Source organism: Arvicola amphibius, chromosome 11 (assembly GCF_903992535.2).
Source record: "Arvicola amphibius chromosome 11, mArvAmp1.2, whole genome shotgun sequence".
NCBI lineage: Eukaryota > Metazoa > Chordata > Mammalia > Rodentia > Cricetidae > Arvicola > Arvicola amphibius.
Genome location: NC_052057.2, coordinates 12509779 through 12534856, shown reverse-complemented (window position 1 = coordinate 12534856; position 25078 = coordinate 12509779).

The window sequence follows — 25078 nt, the reverse complement described above, 5'->3', positions numbered from 1 at the left end:
AGCGCGAGCCTGATGCGGCTCCATCTGCAACGTGTATTTATATGTATGGCATCGGTTGATTATTAATGATCCCAACTGGTTTGATAGATATTACCCTCGGCCTTTGATAGATAAAGGCATTTACCTTCATTACTGGGGCGTCTCCTGGGAAGACCACAGTGCTCATGTGTCAGGAAAGGGCATGGAGATAAACCTCTCTATAGACGATTTCAGGTTTATTGAACACGAGCAACCATTCATAGAGCGGAAGCCGATCAGCTGTGATTGGTTAGCCCATTACTTCCAATTGGATAGTGAGTGCTGATACCCCCAGGGTCACTATGCAGAAGAATCACATTAAGGAGATGGGGAGGGTGCTGCTGGTTCCTCATACCATTTCAGAATCCACTGTTCTGACTTCTGGGTTACAGTGTGCCGTGCTTCTTATTTAGAAGTGCAGCGTACAAGGTAAACTGACTGCCAGGTTATGCCTGCATTTTCTCCCATGGACGTTTACCAGGCCGTCTGAAGATATACATGCAAAAGCCAATCTCAGTAGTTTCCCCATAAACTTTAATGATTCTCCTGGATCCTCATTTGATTAAAGTAGCATCATTTGTCAGGTATCCATATTTATTCTTTGGTTCATCTTTCTCCTTAACCCAGCATGTCAGGTCAGGGATTCGCAGAGTTGGGGCTGTAGCTATAGTTGGTAGGATGCTTGCCTAGCCTGCATGAAACCTTGATCTCCATATCCAGTACCATTAAAATCCAAATCTGGTGGCACAAACCTGTAATCACAGCACACAGAAGGTAGACAGGAGGATCAGGAACACAAGGTCCTCCTTGGCTATACTAAAAGTTCCAAACCAGCCTGGACTCCATGAATCACTTCCTTAAAACATAACAAAATAAATAAATACATCCTTTCTCCCTGAGAAAACCACATCTTACATGTTCCCCGGGGAAATACGATCAAACACCTATGCACCTTAGATAGGGTACTTCTGACTGTCCCTCCCAAAATGCTCGCACTGAAGTTTAACTTGGCAAACCAGTGAGTTTATTGGGGTTATTTCCAGGACCGTGGTTGAGGGGTGAGAGGAGCATAGGCGGTAGGCTCAGCGGCAGCTTTATCACTGACACCCTCACTGTATCATGGGTGAGAGCTCATGGAAGCTAGATCCCTGGAGTTCGCTCTCCAGCTGGTATCCAGTCAGTTCCACGGAAGAGTCTCCTCTCCACAGCAAATGTTTCCTGCTTTTATTGCAATGGTGGGAAACGACCTCCATTTCAAACTGGGTTTCAAACGAAGTTACTGCGTTAAGTAATAAATAAACAAATAAACCCGGAAGTCAACAGGACCTTATTCTTAGCTGAAGAACTGTCACCCACAGGATGTCTAGACCACAACCCTAAAGTCAGCCTGGTCGGCTGTTGATGGTTGACAGCCGTCTAAAGAGGAGGCTGATCACAGAGCCACCTGGCTCTTTCCCCCTTAGTGTGCGATTGTTATCTAAAATACTGATGCTCACTCTGTTTCTATAATCGTGTCTTGTTGTGGGTCCGGGCTTGCTCAGAGATTCACCAAGATCATCAATACATTTTAATAAGCATGTTATTCAGATGCTGGCACCAGGCTCCCTGGCAGGAGGACTGCACCTGAGAGTGCACCCAAGGTGGGTCCATCATCTGGCCGTACCAACACAGGGCGTGTAAAGGAGAAAACAACCACAGTTACCATGCTGGGTCTAGTAGTTGTCTTTCTGCGCAGAGTCTACGTCTGATTACAAAAGCAGAAATAGGAGCTAGTCTTATGACTTACTCTCTTGCAAGAACAACAAATATGACAAGATCAGTCCATTCAAGAATAGTCTGCACATCTGGGCCAAAGGGGAAGCAAGCTGACAGGGGAGAGCCCACACAAACTGGGGGTTTACATGTTAGAGACAGTTCAGATATGTATCTGAAGCATAGTAGTGAAAACCTTAAATGTGCTAATCGTCACAGTTTATGGCTGCTTGTTCAGAGAAACAAAAGCAAACCCAAAACCAAACAAGCACGGTAAGGTCTCAAGTAGCAAAAGCCCCAGAGTTGAGATAGTTGTGGTCTGTCTCGTGGTTTGTTCCTTTAAAAGCTCCAGCCACTGCCTTCCCCTTTTGCTATAGCTGACAAATTAGCAAAGGCAGCTGTCACACATTGCATAAGTAAAACAAACCTAATTTTTTATATTTTTATTTTGTTTGTAAGTCTTTCCCTGGTGGTCTCAAACTCTGTAATATTTTGGAGACCCCAGTGAAATTTCTGGGAGATCCCTGACTGGGGGCCTGAGGTCTGGGAGAAGCCCTGAGACTTGGAATCCCAGGGAGCCCACAATTGGGAGGCCCTGGTGGACTTCTAAGTCCACAGAAGGCCTGAGATCATGGCTGCCACAAATTAACAGCCTGGGTTAGGCTCCCAAATGGGAGCAAGTCCACGGTGGCCTTGAGACACCCTAGGCAGGGGCCCAGACTGGGACGGCCACAAATTTACAGATTGAACATAAGAATTGCTAGCCAATGTGCATCTCAAACTCAGATTGATTGGTGAGTTCTTTTGTTCTGTTTGGAGTCTGGATAATCAGGAGAGGTTGTTGGGTGTGGATCTGATGAAACATTTATCCAGCCTCTGGGCAGAAAAGAAGTTCTCTCATCCCCTTGGTTAGGAACTATTGAGTATATGACTGAAAGTGGCCATTGTACGCACGTCTGTTTGTCTGGTCCCCTCTGTTTGCACGAACATTCTGTCTTTTGAAGTTACTGTTTGGCGGGTCTGTATTTTCTGATGTACCCCTAAGTTTGTTGCAGATGTGAAAGCTGAACCAAGCAAGGGAGGGAGATTGGGAGAGGGCAAGCTCAGCTTCAGTGCGAGCTCCTTATTAGGACTTATCTCAGTGAGCTCCTGCACGCTCCTCAGTCTCTAGTCAGGGGTCTCTCTGGGGGCTACCACACCTGTGCACCCAGGCTGGGGCAATGTGAGTGCCCCCACATGCCACCCTGTGGGCACCCAAACCCCCATCTCCTAATGGCCTGGACTTTAATGGAATGACACTTCCACCTCACTGGGGCCCAGAGGCCCAGGGCCACAGCTGTCTTTTGGGTGTGGATATTACTAAAGCATTGCTTTATGCTGAGGCCCAGTCTTTCTCAAGAAGAGCCAGTAACTTCATTTGTAAAATATTTGCCTCTGCTGTGTCTTATATCCAGCCTGTGTGGCTTGTATGAAATTCGGTAGCTAACCTACATTCACTTAAACAAACTATTTCAAAATTCACTTGATAAAGGACATTGCATGTTGATTTTTATTTATAATTTAGAGTCTAAATTTTCTTTTTTTGAAAAAGTACCAGAACAGCTCTCAGCAACTATTTTGCTAATCCCACAGATACTAAGAAAAAGCACACTGGTCTGAATTACGTCCACATCAAAGCAAGCTTTATTAGTGTTCACTGGAGCCAGCTGGCAGCAGTCTCCCATGAGGCAGTGTTCAAGAGATCAGCCTCAGCCCCAAGTCAATTTCCCATACCTCTTTAATAGGGCACAACCCCAAGGCGGGGAATCTTTTCAAGCAAGTGTAGATATAGCAGGATTTCACAAAGCAGTTAAGGAAATCTTCCTGGAGTGTTAGTTCCAGAACATTTCATGGTTACTTGATGGGGAATCGCCCAGCTCTGAGAAAAGGACACTTGAGTTTTACAGTAAACAGAAACTTAGTTTAGCTACAGATTCAAAATTGTTCCCAGGAACAAATGGAGTCCGGCTGGCTCGTCATTCCTTCTTGAAACTCAACAGTCAGGCCCGAGTTCTGTTTGGTTTGGAATTTGCTGCTCCTCATCCCTCCAGACATCGTTGGCATCTTCGGGTCTTGGCTTCATTTTAGGAACTAATGCTGCAGCCGGGTTGGAGGTGATCTTTTAGGCCTTAACACTTCCCGTTCTTTGAACCCACTTTTTATATTCCCAACAGTCAGAATATACAGTCAGCAGATACTACCGACTGTATCTGTTTGCTTTCCTCCTTTTCTGGGAATTGACCCTTCTTTCCACTTACCCTGCCCCTCCCCCTTCATGATGCAAGGAACTGGATGTCATTTCCTGAAGTTCTTTTTTGCTTGTTTTAAAAAAGATTCAATATGTATTCGTGTGTGTGTGTGTGTGTGTGTGTGTGTGCGCGCGCGCACCGTTTGTGTTCGGGTGCCTGCAGAGTCTAGACAAGAGGATTGGATGCTCTGGAACTGGAGATGCAGGCAGTTATGAGCAGTTCAACATGAGTGCTGGGAACAAAACTTGGGTCCTCTTGAAGAACAGTAAGCACTCTTTTTTTTTTTTTTTTTTTTTTTTTTTGGTTTTTCGAGACAGAGTTTCTCTGCAGCTTTAGAGCTTGTCCTGGAACTAGCTCTTGTAGACCAGGCTGCTCTCGAACTCACAGAGATCCGCCTGCCTCTGCCTCCCGAGTGCTGGGATTAAAGGCGTGCACCACCACCGCCCGGCAGTAAGCACTCTTAACTGCTGAGCCGTCCCTCCTGCAGCCCTGCCTCTTTCCACTAAAGCTGTTATTTAGAAAGCCTAACTTCTAATCCGAGTCCTTTGAGAAAGCAATGCAGTTGTGAAGGCGGAGCCTTGGCAAATGGGGTTAGAATCCTTACAAGTGGAACCCAAGAAAACTGTTTTGTCTTCTTTCAACAACAGAAAGATTTGACCGGAAGTGATTAGACTGCAACCCTGCCTAGCCTGTACCCAGACATTTGCAAGCTTGGAGGTCAATGAGGATGGACCCCTCCTTCTTTTTCATCTTTACTCACCACTTCCTGTTCCTCTGGGTCTTACTTAGGATTTCTATTGCTGCCATGAAACACCATGACCAGAAAGCTAACTGGGGAGGAAAGGGTTCATTTGGCTTACACTTTACGTTGGAGTCCATCATTGAAGGAAGTCTGGACAGAAAATCAAACAGGGCTGGAACCTGAAGGCTGATGCAGTAGCTGTGGAGGAGAGCTGCTTATTGGATTGTCCTTATGGCTCTCTCAGTCTGCTTCTTATAGGACCCAGGACCAACAGCCCAGGGATGGCACCACCCACAATAGGCAGGGCCCTCCCCAATCACTAGTTAAGAAAATGCCTTACAGCCAAATCTCTTGGTGACGTTTTCCTCAAATGACAAAAGGTTTTTATCAAGTTGACATAAAACTAGCTAGCACGCTCTGCTGATAGGCTAATTTGAGAGGAGGAGGTTTTATCTATGCATGTATTTATATCAATTATGTTGTTTTGGTTTTTGAGGTAGTGTTTCACTAAGAGCCCTGGCTGGCCTAGAACACATGTGCCACCAAACTCAGCAAGACCCTAATTTTAATTTTTTATTCATATGAGTGCTTTCATTGAAGGTATATATGTCCACCACAGGCATGCCTGTTGCCTGTAGAGATCAGAAGAGGGCACTGGATCCCCTGGAACTGGGGTGGGGGATGGTTGTGAACCACCACTGTAGGAATGGAATCTAGGTCCTCTGTAAAAACAACGAGAGCTCTTAACAGGGTAGGGTCTGAGGAAGAGCTGAAAGAAGACCGCTGATCTACATAGTATGTAAGAACAAAGAGTGTTTATTAATATTCCAGCATGTGTGTGAGGTCGTTCACCTGTACAAAATGGTATGGCCCTGAGAGGAGCACGCAGGCTCCTTTTAAGCACAGCTAAAGGGGGTTGCAGGGACAGTTAGGTCGTCCCAAATATGTGTAGTAGAAATGGTGGGCCGCTTTACCCAAAATAATTACACAGAAAATGTATTCTTTTAAACACTGCCTGGCCCATTAGTTTTAGCCTCTTCTTGGCTAATATTTACATCTTGTTTTAACTCATATTTAGTAATCTGTGTAACACCACAAGGTGGTGGCTTACCAGGAAAGCTCTTAGCCTACATCTCTCGGGTCGAAGAATCATGGCAACTGCCTGAAGCGTCTGCCTGACTCTGCTTTCTTTCTCCCACAATTCTGTTCTGTCTACTCTGCCTACCTAATTTTCTGTCCTATTAAAGGGCCAAGGCAGTTTCCTTATTAACCAATGAAAATAACACATAGACAGATGACCCTCCTCCATCAAATATGATTGCTTAAACAAGCAGCAGTTATATGAGTATACTTTTAATTGGCTGAGGTTTAGTCTTATCAATTTTAGACACACTTGCACAAGCTTGGGCCAGTTCGGATGTGGCTCATAGGGGGGGCTATTGGATTTGTCCTTGAGACAGTGTGAGACTGGCTGAGGCCTCCTCTCTGAACACAAGGGCATTGTGCATAAGCACAGGGGGAATGGCGTGGTTACATCAGACACAGATGATGGAGCTCACACATGTGCGCAAGGGCTCATGCAGCTGCATCATGCGTAGATAATGCGACCATGCTGCACATGGATCACGCGGGGTTCTTTAAGATTCCCCGGGGCTATTAGGCACTTCTGCCTGAGGGCTTGTCTGCACATGCTTGGCCCTGGAACCTGGAAGTGTCAGCCATGTTGTGTGACTGAAATCATTACACTAACTAAGACAATTGCTAATAAGGCAGGTTTTTTTTTTCATTCAAATAATACTGATTTAAAATATCAGAGATAGCTAACTGTGACAGCCCAGACCTTTAATCCCAGAACTCAGAAGGCAGAGACAGGTAGAACTGAGAGTTCAATCCTAACCTGGTACATTTTTCTACGTAGGAAGACAAAGAGGAAGATCAGAAGGAGAAAGATATTCAAACAAAATAGGTCTCAAAAAGAGAGCAATGAAAAGAATAAAAAGCACAAAGTGTCATAACTTTCACTGGATCTTTTATATCGGTTCAGTTATAAGGAATATTGTACAAAACAGCCATTTTGCCTGCTTTATATTTATGTCATCTCTGTAAACTTTGCATATTATGTAAAGTTTAGACACACAATATTACACATTTTCAGGCACTGAAATATAGGATATTAGTGCACTAAAATAAATTTAAAATGGTTGCTTATAAAAATCCTCATTTAAATGATTTCTAACACAAGCAGATACATAGGAACCTTGACTTTGTAAGACAGGATTTCCTAACTAGTCAAAAACTTGGCAAAATCAGCAGAAATGCTAAGGAATTACCTTAACAAAACACAAAATCTGTTATTGGGAGAAGATACTTTCTATCCCTGCAGAAGTTTTGTCTTTAGACCACAGATTAGGTCCTGTATCTTCATTGGCTGTGCCAGTCTCCGCTTCTGGGCCAGGCCCCCTTGGGCTCCAGCTCCTCTCTCACTATCCCTATGAGTACCCCAGACTGGAAACAGACAGCAGACTCTGTTTTTTATACCATAGTCCCTTTCTGCAGTCTTTTCTTCCCAATAAAAACTATTAAGACACAATGCCTCGTTCCTCTGTAATACCGTCTGGCCGAAGAACCCCAGCAAACACGTCCACCAGCGGCCCCTAGACCTTGTGTTTAACTTCCAGATTCCAAAGGAACTCTCATATATGCAAAGGAATGTGACCTGAAGTTTCCAGTACACAAGCCTTTTTCTGTTCCCGTGTCTACCCCTTCGCAATGCTCATAAAGTCCCCCGTGGCCTGTCTGGAGCACAGTTACTGCCTCAGGAGCTTCTTCTCCAGCCACACCCACACACAGCCACTCCCAGATGGACTCAGATAAGACGAGGTAGTCAGAATCTCCAGGAGGCCCAGTCTAAGCCCCTCTGCCTCTGGTAGCTTCTCTGACATTTCTTATTTCTACACTTTACTTCTTCCCCAATTGCTGACTTGTTGCTAACCTAAATACAGGAACAAAGGAGTTCCTCATTCCACAGATCCCTGCCCCAGCAGACTAGCCTTCCCAGTTCCTTTTTTTTTTCCGTTTTTTTTTTTTTTGAGACAATGTTTCTCTTTGTAACAGCCCTGGCTATTCTGGAGCTAACTCCTACAGACCAAAGTAGGCTCAGACTCACAGACATCTGCCTGCCTCTGCTTCCCAAGTGCTGGAATTAATGGTGTGTGCCACCACTGCCCAGTGCCCAGCTATACTTTTTAACAAGTTAGTCTATAGACTTCCAAACTGCTTTGCCAGCGTTCAGAGATCCCGTCAACCACACCTCCTTCTCGTCCTCTCTTCTAGGAAGCCATACACCTAAGTCCTAAGTTTCTAACGTTATCTTGCCTGCCTCCCCTCTGCCCCAGGACAACTCTTAGCCAAGAAGAAAAAGATAAGGTGTTTTCTAGAAATTAAAAAAAAAAAAAAAGTCTAAAGTACCCAAACTGGCTCACAGTCATAGACCTTTCTGCAACAGAACTCTGCCCAGATAAAAACCATCACTCTCCACTGGCCTTTCTCTTCTCAAATGTTACATGTAATCATGTAATTTCAATGTGTTCAAAAGTGCTACACGCATGAAAACTGTATTTATGTGTCATGAAACCTATTTCCATAGTTAATATTACACATTGCTATGTACCTGATTTTAAGATGTGTGTGTGTGTGTGTGTGTGTGTGTGGCTGCGCAGGTCTTTAATCTTAGCACTTGGAAGGCAGAACCAGCCTGTTCTACCCAGTGATGCCAGCCAAGCCTACATAGTGAGACAGTGATGGTGAACACTGTGTTTAAAAGTTTAATAACAAACTGCTTGGGTTCCCCCCCCCCCCCCGCCCATTGCATGGAGGCAGGAAGTAGGTAGCCTTGTGAGCTTTGCCTTTCTGAATCTCCGACTGATGTGATGCAGTACTGCATCCTGAGGGCACTTTCCAGTGCAGTCCTGGCTCCGTGAGTACCCAGGGCCAGTGTCTGAATGAAGCCGCTCCTCTGCTATAGTTTATTCCTGGTCGGACAGTGGAATCTCTGAAGGACCCCAGACCCATAACATGACCTTGTCTGAAAATACAAAACAAAATGAAACATATGTGTGTATATGGATATATACAGAACACACATACACAGACACACTTAAAGATAAAAAGGTTGTACTCAAAGACAAACAAGGACATCTTCAAATTTATAGATAATATCAATGTATTTTAAATGTAACTTCTATTTTACAGATTATTTATAATAATAAAATTATGTGATACAGTATGACTTCCTGAGTTTCCACTTGTTTGTTAAAAGATATACTAATTATAAATATAAAGTGTAAAGTGTATTTTTGGTTAAAAAATGAGGAGGCTAGAATGTTTTTAATTAAAGATGTTTAATATAAATACTTATTGTATATTTTGTTTGTTTTTTTGAGACAGGCTCCAAAACATGTAGCCTTGGTTGTCCTAGAACTTGATCAATATGTATCCCAGCTGGCCTCCAACTCACAGAGATTCACCTGCCTCTGCCTCCTCCCAAGTGCTGGAATTAAAGGTGTGTGCCACCATGCCCATCTATATAAAAACTTATAAAGGATGGAGCTAACGTAGTTATAACTTCATTAACTATAATTTTGAAGGATGAAATAGTGTTACATAAAGATTCTCTATTAACAAAATCTCTGATTTAGTAAAAAAAAAAAAGAAAGCAAAATTCACGTTTTTGTAAGCCAGTTTTTGTAAGCATTAGTAAGAGCAGATATTGAGAGCATGTAGTTAGATTGCTCTAAACGCGGTTGGTATATTTTCCCATTGAGCAAGCTGGCACTTGCTACAGAGGCACTGCCATAACTGGGTTTGTTTCAAGAGTTATTCATGGATTAAATGGGTTTGTAATTAAGTCATCAGTGATGCACTGGTGTCACATTGAGGAAAAGAAATAAAAGTTTATCCCCTTGGAGGCATTTAATCAAGAGTGAATCCAAACTTGAATTCTCTACATCATGTGCCCAGTGGCTTCTGTTTTCTTTCTGGTTTATTGTAGGAATCTGAATTTGTCCGTGTGTGTGTGTGTGTGTGTGTGTGTGTGTGTTGTGACTGTGTGTCTATATATGTCTCCCCCTCACAAAGGGCTTTACTATGTATTTATTGAACATCATAGAAAGTATCATATGGGGAATGAAAGTGATACTTTACAAAAGTTTTCAACAGAGTTTTACAAGGGAATTAAGTCATTAACTCCAACTGACCCTAACTGACTCAGCAAGCGGTACTATAAACACCACTGTTTATCAACCAATTTCCATAAATGATGTGTTTATGGTAGGTATTCATGTATGGTGTATCTTAGTTAGGGTTTTATTGCTGTGAAGAGACACTATGAGTCTCTGCAGAAAAGAACAACAATGATCAAGGCAACTCTTGTAAGGGAAAACATTTAATTGGGGCTAGCTTACAGGTTTTTGTTCCTAGGGGTTTTGTCCATTACTGCCATGGCAGGAATCATAGCAGGAAGCAGGCAGACATGGTACTGGAGAAGGAGTTGAGTGTTCTACATCTTGATCCACAGGCAGCAGAAGGAGTCTGTGTCACACTGGCCAGATTTGAGCTTAGAAAAATCACAAAGCCCACCTCATCAGTGATACCCTTCCTCCAACAACACCACACCTACTCCATCAAAGCCACACCTCCTAATAGTGCCACTCTCTATGGCCAAACATTCAAACACATGAGTCTATGGGGGCCATAACCACATAACCACATTCAAACCACCACATGGTGGCTATCTATTTCAAGAAATTGCTCCCAGCTTCTGTATTTGCTGATTTCAGCAATTGATGAACATGCGGAGTTCTCAGTCAGGAGCATGAAAGAGCACAAATTTGAAGATTTTAACTATGCATTACCGTAGGTTGTAAAAGCTGATCACATGGGAAATCCTAGGCAAGTAATTATTGTTGCATAATAATATGAAGCATGTTAAACAAACAGGCTGAGTACAGAGTAGGAGAGCAGTCTTCAGGGACCTCAAAGGGTGTTAATAAATCGGACTGTGAGGTTCAGCAAAAGTTCTGTCTCTTAAAGAGTAAGAGGCGTTCTTATCATGAGGCAATGCCAGAGCGACATGCCTACTGAACTATGTCTTATTTAAATTACGCCTGCTATACAAGATGTCAGCATGTCTGTGGTCCTCAGACCTCTTGAGTGTCAAACTGACAGCAGTCACTAATAAACTGTAGGATTTTCATAGTTGGCCTTTGTCACTGCTCTAGTGGCGGTGGGACATGGGAGAATGGAGCTAATAAACGAGGCAGACAAAAATCTCCTGCAATAGCCTGCTTTATTCAGCACCCCAGACAATTTATACCCTGAGAGTTAAAGAAAGGTCACCTAGGTAAAGTTCTCCTGAGTTCAAACTGTAAACAATCACAAGGCAAGCCACACATGGTAAAAGCATGTTTTTCATGGAGACATATAAAGGGTAGTTTTAAAAATTAACTGGATAAGAACAGCAAGCAACAATGAGAAATCTGAAGTAAACTCACTCCTGTCCTTTAGTTAGAGGCTTGCTATCTTTCTGGTGACTGCTTTGGTCTCCTCGCCCTCCACCATTGTCCGTGACGGTTCAGGGCCAGAGGAGCCGAAGCAAAATCCATAATGTTTCAATGGATCCGGCTGGAATGACAGATGCATACACCTTCCCAATGTTCTTCAGACAACTGGGCTTCCAAGTCTCAAATTGTTTAAACCACACAGGCAGTTCAGAATGTTCTGAGCTCTTGAACATACATCACCTGGAGGCAAAGTTTAAAAATTAAGAGTAAATAAACAGACTGCAGTAATATTCCTTAGTGCTTCCCCTTTTCTGTTTTTAATATTTATTGTTTTAATGTTCTATGTGCTCTTTCAGTTTTGCCCTGGCCTTGAAGACTAAAGGAATACCTATAATATGATTTATATTCCATTCTTTATAGTTCTTCTTAAATGTTTTACTATAATAGGTTGGTCCATTTTTAATGGAAGTAGGCACTTGCTTAACTGTTGGGACTGCAGACCCTCAGACTCTTGACTTTCTGTGACCCTCTGCCTGCTGCAGTGAACGGAGTGACTGGCTTGTTTTCCTGTGCCTGCAGCTGCTCTGAGCACGAGACCCTCAGGAGTTCCTGATGACAGGGAAGTGGTTTCTGGTGAGTTTACAGCTGAAAATTCCAAGAGCTGGGATATGGCTATCAGTTAAGGATCCCTATATAAGCTTCCCTGGAGCACAATAAAATTGGCAATCTTGTTTCAAGGATGACCTGTGTCCCTGTGTCTCTGTCTGAGTGTGTATGTTTTTAAATCTCCATCCCCTTTCCCTGCTCTCGAAGGCGCTACACTTAACAGCAAAAGTTTGTATAAGAAAAGCACATTTTGCTAGAAGCATCCTCTGAGGATGGAGGGACAGCCCAGTGAAATTTAGAATACGTATCAATGCAAATGCGCAGGTACGGCATCTGAGGAAGAAGAGCAAAGTGAGTGACGTCCATAATTGATCAGTATATTTACCTCTGGGATTAACTCCAGCTATATGACTGTGACAATGTAACGGAGCACAGATGGGACACACGGGCACAGTATGTCCCACTTGTCTAAGAGGGATGTGGCATTGCACGTGACACCGATTAGCACTAGTGCATAGGTGTTGTTCTTCCTGTTCTGAAGAAGTGAGAATTGGGTAGGCTAACGCACCAGCTCGCTTGTTTTCTTCTGCAATAAAACCAGGACTGTTAGAGCGTGCATGAGCGTGAGTAATAAAAAGAGGACGTGTGTCGGCGTTAACCAAATATTGTAGTTCCTGTAGTAATGGGAATACAACAGACTATGAAGATGACATTAAAGCAGCTTCTATTGCTGGAAATGCTCCTGCAACATAAGCAGAGTCTGAAACTCTCAGAACCTGGTCCATGAATGACGTCTCGTGAGACGATTTCTGAGAGCTTGTGAGAAAACTTCAAGGAAACAAGACGGGGGTCTTGCAATCCCCGCTCCTCCACAACACGGGTTGTTCTCGGGATGTGCTCGCGTGCCCCTCCCAGGTGTAATAAATAGGAGTGGTTGACTTTTAGATCACCCAGCGTAGCGTCTTACCCGTTCTTATTCAGGATGATGTTTCCTAGTACGAGTTGTCCCTATGGCTGTAGACAGTCTAAGCTCATGTGACCTTGCCCTTGGGGCTGTGTACAGCTTGAACTCAAGAGAACTCTGCTCATATGACTTCGCCTAACCCTCAGAATATAAACTGTCTGATGCCCTGAATATAGCTGGCTCTTGCACTGGACTTGAGTCTGCCTCATTTTTAGGCCCCTCTGTCCCAGGTCATGCTGCCAGCTAGAATGGTAACAGAAACAATACTTAAGAATTTATGAGTTAGCCGGGCGGTGGTGGCGCACGCCTTTAATCCCAGCACTCGGGAGGCAGAGGCAGGCGGATCTCTGTGAGTTCGAGACCAGCCTGGTCTACAAGAGCTAGTTCCAGGACAGGCTCCAAAGCTACAGAGAAACCCTGTCTCGAAAAACCAAAAAAAAAAAAAAAAAAAAAGAATTTATGAGTTAACCATAATAGATGAATCAAAACAGCCAGTTCTATCTATTGGGCTGAGGAGAAAGAAGTAATAACATATTGATGAATATCAAGACCATGAATCCCTCCTATACCCTTAGATGAGCCAGCAATAAAATATATCTGCCTGTGGAATGGGAGAAATCATGAAATCAGTTCTTGATTGTGTTAAGACTACAGGTAAAAACAATACTAAGTCATCGTGGTAAAACTGTTTAATCACCCACCCATCTTATTATATTAGTCATTGTTTTCTCAGGAATTGAAACTGTCAGGATAAATAAATATATGAGAATATATTCCATCAGCTTATATGACATAGCTGTCTCAGAGCTGGGAGACTGAAAACGTGCTAGTTGCTCAGTATTTGAGTCTGCAGCCTCAGCAATGAAATAGTCCCACAATGTTTGTCTCTCACTGAGGAGGCTGACAGCCCCATAGTGCTCAGCCCGTGAGGCTGGGTGCCTTAGCGGTCCGAGTCTGGTGCGGAAAACCTGGATTCCTGGAGAGTCACTGCTGCTTAGTCTACGATGGAAGTCTGGAAACACTGGAAATGGCAGCATTGATGGGATCAGCAGCAGCAGCGATGTGTAAATCAGCTTAGCAGCAAGAGCGGGGGACCTGCTGAGCCAAAGGTGAAACACGTCCCTCTACCCTGCCCCTCTGAAAAGGATTTTTTTAAAAATAATGTTTATACTTTTGAATGTGTGTGTGTTTTACATGTGCAAGTGAGTATGGATGTGCACCACATGTATGCCTGATGCCTATGGAGGTTAAAGGGGAATCCGATCCCTAGAACTGGAATTGTGGATGGTTGTGAACCACCATGTGGGTGCCGGAAACCAAACCTGTGTCCTCTGCAAGAGCAGCCGCTGAGCCGTCTCTCCAGCCTCTTTGCTTCTCCCCATCTCCATCTGTCTTTGCCTCTTAAAAATACACTATACTTTCAATCATTTTAATATTAAATATAATACACCTATGCTACATCGGTAGCTGAGGTTCCTCCAAGCCCAAGTCTTCCATAAAGATATGATTCTTAACTGACTTAAGAGGATAAAAAGAGTTAATTGTCATCACCTGAGTGATTTTAAACCAACAAGCAAGAAAGTAGGACCAAAGGTTAAAGTAATTGAGATGAGAAAGAGAGAGAGAGAGAGAGAGAGAGAGAGACAGATAGATAGATAGATAGATAGAACTACACTTTAATATGAACAAATGAAGACCTTAAAGGCCTTCCCATTAAATAAACCCCAAGTATGTATGGGCTACCACATGCCAGGTGTAGGAATCATCTCTCCAGCTGTAACCGATTAAAGAACTCTCATAGTCTTTCTAATTGTAGAGAAAATACTGGTTGTGTATTCCTGATAATTCTTCTAATGTCTCTCTTACTAAATAGGTCTTCTGTAGCCCCGATAAAAGGTTTCTCTGCCGATGCGGTAAGCCAGATCAAGCTGAATTGGAAAAGTAAAAGAAGAGGTTTATTTGAGCAAATCAACTCCCAGGTGATTTCTCCAGTCCCAGAAATGGAGGTGAGAGAAGTCCCATGCCCCGAACTAAAGCAGGGAGGTTATAGAACCTGTAGGTGAGGGGTGATGGCTTGCTTGTCTGCCACAAGCTGGGTTTGTGTATGTCAAAAGCTGAGCATATTAGGCAGGGACTTGGGCTGCTGGCAACTTCAGGGGAGGAGCTGCCATAGCTGCCAAGAATAAGGAACTGGGCTTTAGGGCCTCTTTTCTGTGAGAGGGCAGGGTTTGGAGAGAAAGAGATGGGGTTTCTCATTGTGCAGGAGAGAGCTGGAAGTTCCAGCTGAACACTTACTTTTGCTGATCTTTGCTCAGCTGCTCCTGTGACCATCTAATTCCATATGTCTAAGTCCCCTTGATTGTTCTCAAATGCATAAGAGTCAACAAGAGTGGCAAGCCTGAGTCTTGCTATGCTCCCATTTCAACGGAGAACAGCCATAGAGACTTGATAATTGTCTCCTAAGTACTTTTATTTTTTTAAAAGATTTATTTATTAATTATATATACAGCATCTGTCTGCATGTATCCCTGCAGGCCAGAAGAGGGCACCAGATCTCATTATAGATGATTGTGGGCCACCATGTGGTTGCTGGGGATTGAACTCAGGACCTTTGGAAGAACAGTCAATGGGTCTTAAACTCTGAGCCATCTCTCAGCTATTGAACTCACTCATACTGAGAAGCTCGACCACAATCGGCCATGTGACTTGCTTGCTGACCTCCACTACTGAACCAGTGTGCTTTCCTGACCCCTGATTTAAAGGTCATGGCTTTTCACCCTGTCTTTTAACTGCCTGATCCGTTTTGTATACCAGAAGCTAAACTGTTTTAGCCAGGACACCAAGCAAGGCATGTCAACAGGATCCTTTTCTTCCAGAATTTCCAGGACCAGAGGTTGCCCAGGGATCCTGCCTGATAAGGATCCCACACTTATCCAGCAGAAAGAACATCATGATCCACTGTGCCCTTTTTCCCCACCTATGTATGACATTGTCAGCCAGGGCTGTCAGTCAGCGCCACACTCTTTTATAGGGCTCTCCATTTGGGTTAAATGGTGGGGGGAAAAAAGCCAGATGGTGGTGGGCAGGCAGATCCCTGAGTTCAAGGCCAGCCTGCTCTACAGAGTAAGTTCCAGGAGAACCAGGATTACAAAGAGAAACCCAGGGGAAACAAGAAAGAAAGAAAAAAAAGAAGGAAGAAAGAAAGAAATTAATTTGCATTTCCAGAACTAAAACAACTTGTTTTCCTGCATTCCTGCCTTCCCTGTCCTGTGATCCCAGTAAAGGGTCATAGCAGATGTTTATCATCACCTAACATTCTTTAACATACCACTCCTGAGGTTCCCCTGGAAGAAAAGTGAGTCAGAGAGCAGACTTGACTTCAACACGCTGAGTGTGCTTTATTGGAACATTGAGAGACCTTTCCATGGGATGAAGGTTGAGCATATTTTAGAGGGGCTAGGGAACTGGTACACACACACACACACACGCATGCACACACGTGCACACACACGAGTATCTATCAAGAAGGTAGAGCTTTTTTGGAGTTCAACTAGAGACAAGGTGGGTTGTTTTTTGTTACCTGGATAACCAGACATACTTTTTCTGCAAGCAGGGCAGATCTGTTGGGCTGGTGCCAAGCAATTCTTTATGGCTGGGGGTATTGTTCGAGCTGCCTGGGCCCATGTTTTCACCTTAATAACTGTTGTAAGTAACATTACTTTATCTGAGTTGAGTCTTCATATTTAAAAAGATCCAAGCTTTCCACCACCTTCGTCAAAGAATTTTCCCATTATTCAGCATAAGTTGCATTCCAAAATTCTTGTTTTTAAATGGGTAAATGGTTATCTTAGATCCTCCATGAGGAGCTTCATTTCTGGGTTCATCTACTTTAAATCCAAACTCTCAGAGCGTAAAAACAAACTTCTTCCTACTAAGAAAAAAATAACAACTTGGTCCAATCAATTGTGTTATTATTTTACTATACTAATCAAAATGTCAAGATGCGACAAATGAAAGCCTCAGGGCAACGTGGGGAAAGGACTGTCTTCTTGCATATACATTGAGTTCAGCAGGAACAACTTGTCAGCTGTCATACAGGGAACACTGGTATCAGGTATCCAGGGACCTGGCCCCAGCTTGACTCAAGGAAATTCTCCTCCATATAACATTGTCTGCTAGTTCAATTTAATAAGCATTTAATGAGCAAAGCACATGCAAAGTGTATTCCTACGCGATCTCTTAGGTGTAGGGGATGAGAGCTCTAACTCCACTTACGTATGTGCAAGGCAGTGTCTGGCAGGAGGACAGCCAGGCTTCACTGGAGCTGAAATGCATCAGGTATCTTTTCTGTTGATGTTTTATGCCATGGTCTCACTTTCCAGCCAAGGCTGGCCTGGAATTCACTATATCAGCCAAGCTGGCCTTGAATACATGGAACAAAGAAAGGAGAGAACCAACTCCCCAGATGTGTCCCCTGACCTCAACACATGCACTGTGATGCACATGCTCACAATAGACACACACACACACACACGTTTTTTTAAATAGAAAGTTAACAACAAAACTAGGAAATGTGTTACTCTCAAATCCAGAATTTCAAACAAAACTCCAAGGCAACACATTGCACTGTTTACTCTCTCAGACTTCCATGCTGTCCTTTTATTTGATTATGCAAATAAGAAAAACGTTTGCATTAATTTCACTCAGTAATTATTGGTTTCCAGTTCACAGATCACAAATTATTTGTGATTACAAATAGGTAACGTAAAGCTCATGCAGAAAGCTGGGGCTGACATGATGAATCCTTTCAGAGTAAAAGTGGTCGTAGAGAGACTGAAGGGAACTTTCTCCTGCGACATTAGCTAGCTCAAAACGCAAATAATTTGAGAATGAAGTATAAGCCTCTAGTGGTTTGAATGAGACGCATCCCCCACCTTCTTAGGCTTCTGACTACTTGGTCCCCAGTTGGTGATGCTAGCTGGGTAGGTGTAGGAGGCCTTGGTGGAAGAACTGTGGGGGGTGGGAGCGAAGCTTTGAGGTTTGGAAAGACTTGTACCATTTGAAGTTAGCTCTTGTGCCTGTGATTCGCTGTGGAGTTCTGCCCTCATGGACCTTTACCTGCCCCCTGGAACTTTAAGCCAAAGAAGCCCTTTCTTCTGTAAGTTGTCTTGGTTAAGGTGTTTTATCTCTGCAGTAGAAAAGTAACTAAGACAAACCCTGTACTGTTCTCACCCCCTCCCGCTGGAGCCTGTACAACTTGTTCCCCATTGACCTGGAGGAGAACAAATGCCAAACTAAAAACCAACCCGTTGTTTCCTGCATGGAGATTTGCCTGAGACCTAGCCTCCAGCTTATTTCAGCGTTGTGTCTTGGAAACAGAGTCGTGTGACAGAGAAAACGGAACAGTTCACATCATTTTAGCCATTAATTTTAATTAAGCTAAATTATGGTTTAATTTATATCATGGACAGCTATATTTTAAATACTCATGTATTTAGCGGTTTTAGATCAGTTGAACTGCTTGCGCTCTGGAAGGCCCTTTATCTGCTGTACACAGATTTCTTTTCACAACATGTTACACAAGTACATTCTTAGGAAAATGGAAACAATACTGAGAAGCATACATGCAATTTGTCACTTCAACATAAAACAATGTTGCTTATTCAGGGCACCTATCCATCTGTGTGCCATGCATGACTGCACAACATAACTCTGGTCAATGAAGTACAAATTTAACTCTGCTGGGAGGGGCTCCTGGGAAAGCGACCTCCTGACAAAAAGACACACACATCACATGTCAGACACACATTGTTTTCGCTTTATGTTTTCTCCTGCCTCCCCCCTTCTTCCTTCATTCCCTTTTTTTTTTCTTTTTCTTTCTTTTTTTTTTTTTTCTGGTTAGATTTGGAGAGAATTCCTGAAGGCAACCTATGGTTTTGGGTAAGAAAAACACTCTTTCACAAATCACATGGTTTGAATCCTTTCACTTTTAGAATTTGGTTTTTCATTTTCTCAGTGATTAATTTTGTTCTCTAGCAATTGCATTTGGGTTTATTTTTATTTTATTTTATTTTATTTTATTGGTTTTTCGAGACAGGGTTTCCCTGTAGTTTCTAGAGCCTGTCCTGGAACTAGCTCTTGTAGCCCAGGCTGGCCTCGAACTCAGAGATCCGCCTGCCTCTGCCTCCCGAGTGCTGGGATTAAAGGCGTGCGCCACCACCGCCCGGCTGCATTTGGGTTTATAAAGCATTCTGATTACCCACTCTCCCTGCCTTCTCCTCCCACCTCTGCCAGCTCACCTTCTTCCTAACAGTTTTCTTTCCCACAATCATACTTTTTGTTTTGTTTTGTGTCCCACAGAGTTTAACTAGGGCCATCTGTGTGACTCTGGGTCTGGAACTATTGCCATGTGCTCACTAATGGGTATACAACTAGGCAGTAGGCCTCTCCCTAACTTAATCTGTTAGTTGCTAACAAATCAACAGGGAGCGACAGGGCCTTCTCAGCAACTTCCCCATCCGTAGCTGACTGTTGGATGGGCCTAAGATGTGGGGATCCAATGCTATCGGTATAGTTGTTGCTGTGAGTTCAGGATTGCCATGGCTATGTGGGGTCTAGAAGATGGCATCTCACAGTCCAGCAGGCATGGGGCTGGAGGAATAGCTGGAAGTCCTACATCTTGCAGGCAACATGAAGCTGATTGACTGACTCACTGGTTAGTATTCTGAGTATAGGAAACCTCAAAGCCCACCCCAACAGTGACACCCTTCCTCCAACAAGGCCACACCTCCTAATAGTGCCACTCCCTCTGGGAGGAATTTTCTTTTGTGCCACCACATTTATGCTGACTTATCTTCATCTGTCACTCACTTTACCAGGTTCTTTGGAGTGATTTGAATTGATCTGCCTTTCTTCTCTACGCTCATTATGACGACCTCAAGTCTTTCTGTTTTCCAAGCTAGGAGATGGTAGTGGTTGCCCTTCTGCAATACGTTTCTCTTGTCTCTCTTCCCAATAGAATTCCATTGTGGATTTGATGGCAATGAATATAGCTTTTAAACCTGACTTGGTTAAGCTGGAGGGTGACACATGGCATAGCCCTGGACATCCCATGATGGGATGAACGCTTTTGAACTGTGAACCAAAAAAGAAAAAACAACAACCCTATTTTCCTTATATTGCTTTTCATTTGGTGTTTTGTTGCAGAATCTAGAAATTAACTGATACAATGTAAACAATTATATTGACATGCAAACAATTGAAAATAATTTCTACTGCTATATATCATTCCTTTTATTTTTGGTAGTGAAAATTGTGAAATAATTTGATGGTTTTTGTATTATTTTGGGTTTAGGGTGAAGATGTTCCAGCATTTGAGATTCGTTCTATTGGCAGTTTTTCTCGCTGCGGCAAATAGATGGCATGAAAACATAAAAGAAAGAAAGAGTTATTTCATCTAGAAAGTTCCAGTTCGTATTTGCTCCAAGCCCCATGGAAAGGAAATAAGTATGCAGGGTTAGAGGAGCAGAGCAATAAGCTCACTGCCGCCTAGAAGTAGAGCAAGCGACTGGGGACCAGATACACCTTTCAAGTCACACCCCTTAGTGGCGCTGATTCCTCTGACGAGGCCCCACCTCCTGGTTTTTTTTTTTTTTTATCACTTCCTAGCAATATCATTAAAGTATGAATCCATACCTGGATAACACATTGATTAACCAAAGGCCCCCATGATCCAACTGCTTCCCCACATCCTAACCTCTGTGTATTCAAAACGAACACAGTTCAACTCAAGGCAAAGGACTCCCTCGGTATTGGCTCTAGACTAAGAACAGCTCTGCACCTTTTGTTGCTTAATTGGATTAGTGTTGTCTGGTGGCTTTATCCAGCTGTTAATTAAGCACCAAGGCAACTACAATCATCGACTCCTTCAAATCCCCAGGACACTGATTTAGTTATTGTTTCAATTTATTGAACCAAGCTCTCTGATAGGCAATGCCTTGAAAATACTCCTCATGTTTCCTTCGTAATATGCATGTTTCGTCCTCTATATGATTGAATGGAAAAAGCAATTCTACTTGAATTTCTCATTCGTTTCCATTTGAACTAGCAGATGTTTTAGGCGTACTAGAGCCAACTATTTAATTTGTAATATGGAAGAGCCTATCATAGCAATTTATGTTTTGCTCTATTGTGGTCTTAATTTTCTCCAAAATGTTAGCATAAAAATTGAATGCATTTTATTTTCCAAGAACATGATTGAGCTCATAAAATTGAAGCATTATTTTTAAATAGAGCTTTTTTTTTTTCCTGAAGAGGGATTGAGGGAAAGAAAAAAGGGAAGTAAAGAGAAGAGGGAAGTAACGGAGCAATGAAGCTCTCGGCGTGCCAAAGAACAAGACCCATTGTGAGAAAAGATTGTGACTCACAGGAAAATTGGTTCACACAGAAAACATTACTTTTTTCTACCATAATGTTATTTATACCATATATATATTATATATATTACATTTTAATGCATATATTCATATGGTTTTTGCAGAAGATTTGGATAAATGGGAGGACATACATATATTATAAAATATATGTATTTTAATTTTGTAATGGAGGCAGTGTACTGGATAATTTCATGTCAACTCAATGGGAGCTAAAGTCATCTGAGAGGAGGGAACTTTAATTAGAAAATGTCTCCGTAAGATTGGGCTGTAGGCAAGCCTGTGGGGGCATTTTCTTAGTTATTGATGTGGGAGGACCCAGTCTGTTGTGGGAGGTGACACCCTTGGGCTGGTCCTCCTGGGTTCTATAAGAAAGCAGACTGAACAAACCAGGGGAAACAAGCCTGTAAGCAGCGCTCTAAATGGCCTCTGCATAAACTCCCTCCTCCAGGTTCCTGTCTTGTTTGAGTTCCTGTCCTGACTTCCTTCAGAGATGGACTGTGATTGCAGAGGTGTACACCAAATAAACCCTTTCCTCCCCAACTTGCTTTTAGTTATTGTGCTTGATCACAGCAAGAGTTAACCCTAAGGCAGGCATGATGGGAAAATTGTGGAGGCGTGAGAACACCAAGCCTCCCACCCTGAAAATCTAGTTGAAATCTTTAATCAAACAAGAAGCAAGAATCCCAGCACAGTTACCAACCGTTTAAGGTCTTCTTCCCTTCTAGCTATAAACATACAATTTCCTAGGCGTCTCACCAGGAACCACATTTGCATGGGAAGCACACACACTAAACCCCTTGTGCAATCCTAGTGGGACGGTCATCACAGAGATGGACTCTGCGTTGATTGAACACATTAGTGACGAACTCCACGTTGCCAAGAGTGCATGGGTGTCATATGAAGGAAGGAAATCAAAACTCTTCCCCTTGGAGACCTTTAACCAAGTGTGAGTCCAGACTTGAGTTCTCTGCTTCGTGCGCTCCATGTCTTCTCTCCTCTCTCTGTCCATTATGTGAGTCTGAATCTGTGCCTGTTTGAAGGCTGTCTGGAGATGCTTGCCCCGTGTCTGCCCTGTTCTTGTATGTCTTCATGTGTTATGTGACTGTGTGTGTGTGTGCGCGGCCCTCACAAAGGCTTCTTTCTGCCTTTATTGAATAGCATAGAGAGTACAGGGAAGGAATGGTACATCCCTTTGTAGAAATCTTTAACAGAGTTTTACAGTGGATTAAGTCACTGACTCCAACTGACCTAGACAACAAACAGCACTCCAAACATCATTGTTGATCAACCAATATCCATAAAGGGATGTTCATTTTACAAGATTGCTTTTTAACCTCGGTATGCGCTGCTTTCAGTAAATGATACAAATGCCATTTTCTGGGTCAGTGGCATCCAAGAATACATAATTTAAGATTATAGCTATGCATAAGCTTAGGCTGTAAATGTGGATGGGATATCTAAGGCGACTACAGTTGACTGTTGCGTTGTTCCCTGAAAGGCAGGTTAGACAAACAGTCTGAGTACACAGTAGGATAGCAGTCTTAAGTGACCTCAAGGTGTATTATTAACTTTGATTGTGAGGTCCAGCCAAAGTTCCAGTCTCTTAGAATATAAGAGATAATTTTCATAATATTGTATTGCCACATTCCCCGCGTCTTACTTACAGCTAACCTGACACGAGGCTCCTTGCTTTGTGCTGTTAAACTTGGGGTAACTCCCTATGAAATAAAGATAACTAAAATATAATCCACGCACAGGATTGCTTGGTGATTAAATGAGAGCGAATGACAGCTAGATAAAAGCTTCATGAGCTTTTGTCTACCACAATTGCAGCCAAAAAGTATATAAATTACTCTGTTACTGCATTACTGCATTACTGCATTACTGATGTTTTGATAATTTTCAGCTCTTGTTTTTTTGCTCTAATTTTCCCCATTATTCCTCACTTGAGAGTTTGCATTTCAACTTTCAATTCATGACAGAAGCATCATCAAGAAACGCAATACATTTCTAAATACTATAGCAAAAATATAGTAAAAATAAAATGTCTTGAAAGTATAAAACTACACCGTAAAGGAAAGATGAATACAAGATAATAAAGGTTTGCGATGGATAAGATAAAAAGTTACTTTAGCAGAAGCCTGTGTATTCTTGGTAAGGGTTTGATTATAGACTTGTTGCTCTTACAATCCCTTGTGTGTGAGCCCAAGCTCATGGCCACCTCTTCATTCTATGGTAACTTTACCTTTACATGTATCTGGTGAATAAAGCTCCAGTAGCTTGTGTGCCTCACACTAACAACTCTAGGGCAGGGCAGGTGGGGGAAATGAACGGACCCAGCTGTACAGAAGCCAGATCCTTAATTATACACTCTGCCCAACCCAGCATTATCATACAGGAATTTGAATCCCGGGTTGACAGAATCTTCAAATTTTAACGGTTTTTTTTTATTGTATGTGCATTGTTTTGCCTGTATGTATATGTGAGACAGCCAGATCCCCTGGAACTGGAGTGAGCTGCCGTGTGGGTGTGGGGAATTGAACCTGGGTCCTCTGGAAGAGCAGCCAGTGCTTTTAACCCCTGAGCCAAATCTCCAGTCCCATATCTTCAATTTTTTTAAGAGAAGGCTAGAAATGTAGACTTTTGTTCATATGTTTTGAAATTTGAGTGAACTTTTCATATTTTGATTTGTTTGGAGACAGGATCTCATGTATACCAGGTTAGCCTTAACCTCTGCTCTGACCTGGCTTTACTAAGCCTCCACAGTATTTTCTGCTTGTGTGAGACTGTGAGCTTCTGGTCCTCCTGAGTGCTGTGTTGGGATAGAGGTCTATGATGCTGATCTCTGCTGGTTTGTAGAAATCCAACTCTGAGCCGGGCGGTGGTGGCGCACGCCTTTAATCCCAGCACTCGGGAGGCAGAGGCAGGCGGATCTCTGTGAGTTCGAGACCAGCCTGGTCTACAAGAGCTAGTTCCAGGACAGGCTCCAAAGCTACAGAGAAACCCTGTCTCGAAAAACCAAAAAAAAAAAAAAAAAAGAAATCCAACTCTGGGATTCAGGAGCACTAGACAAACACTCTTCCAACCAGGCTACACTCCGTCTGCTTCAGTCTTTAAAAATAAAACATTATAGAGCAAATAAACTATGTGTGTGGATTATAATCATCTTTCAGCTTCCAACAGAAGAAAGAAGCCCTGTGTCTAAACTGACGGTGTACTTTGTGGGAAATGTTGACAGCTATTTGATTACACTGTGTAAAGATATGTCACTGTGATAGCTTTAATTAAAAAAAAAAAAGCTAAACAGCCACGTGGCAACACACGGATTAATAGAAATGGGCTAGTTTAAGCTATAGGAGGTAGTTAAATGCAAGTCTATACCAAGGCTGAGCTTTTATAATTAATACGAAGTCTCTCTGTGTCATTATTTGGGAACTGGCTGGTGAGACAGAGAAAGTTTAGTTACATACGGCTTCCAATGTCAGGGGACATATTTCACATAGGACCTGAGAAAATTTACAAAGAAAAGTTACAGACACACAGACATGGAACCAGACACGGCTTCTAGGTGTGCAGTCTCTTAGGTGGGTGGCAGCATGCAGAGACATAGCTCCCTGGTTTCCTCAGGAATAAGCGAGTCTACCCCATGAGTCTGGCTGCATGTGCGTGCGGCCTAGGCCCTTCCTACTTTGCCGTGCTGTGATGCAGCCAGG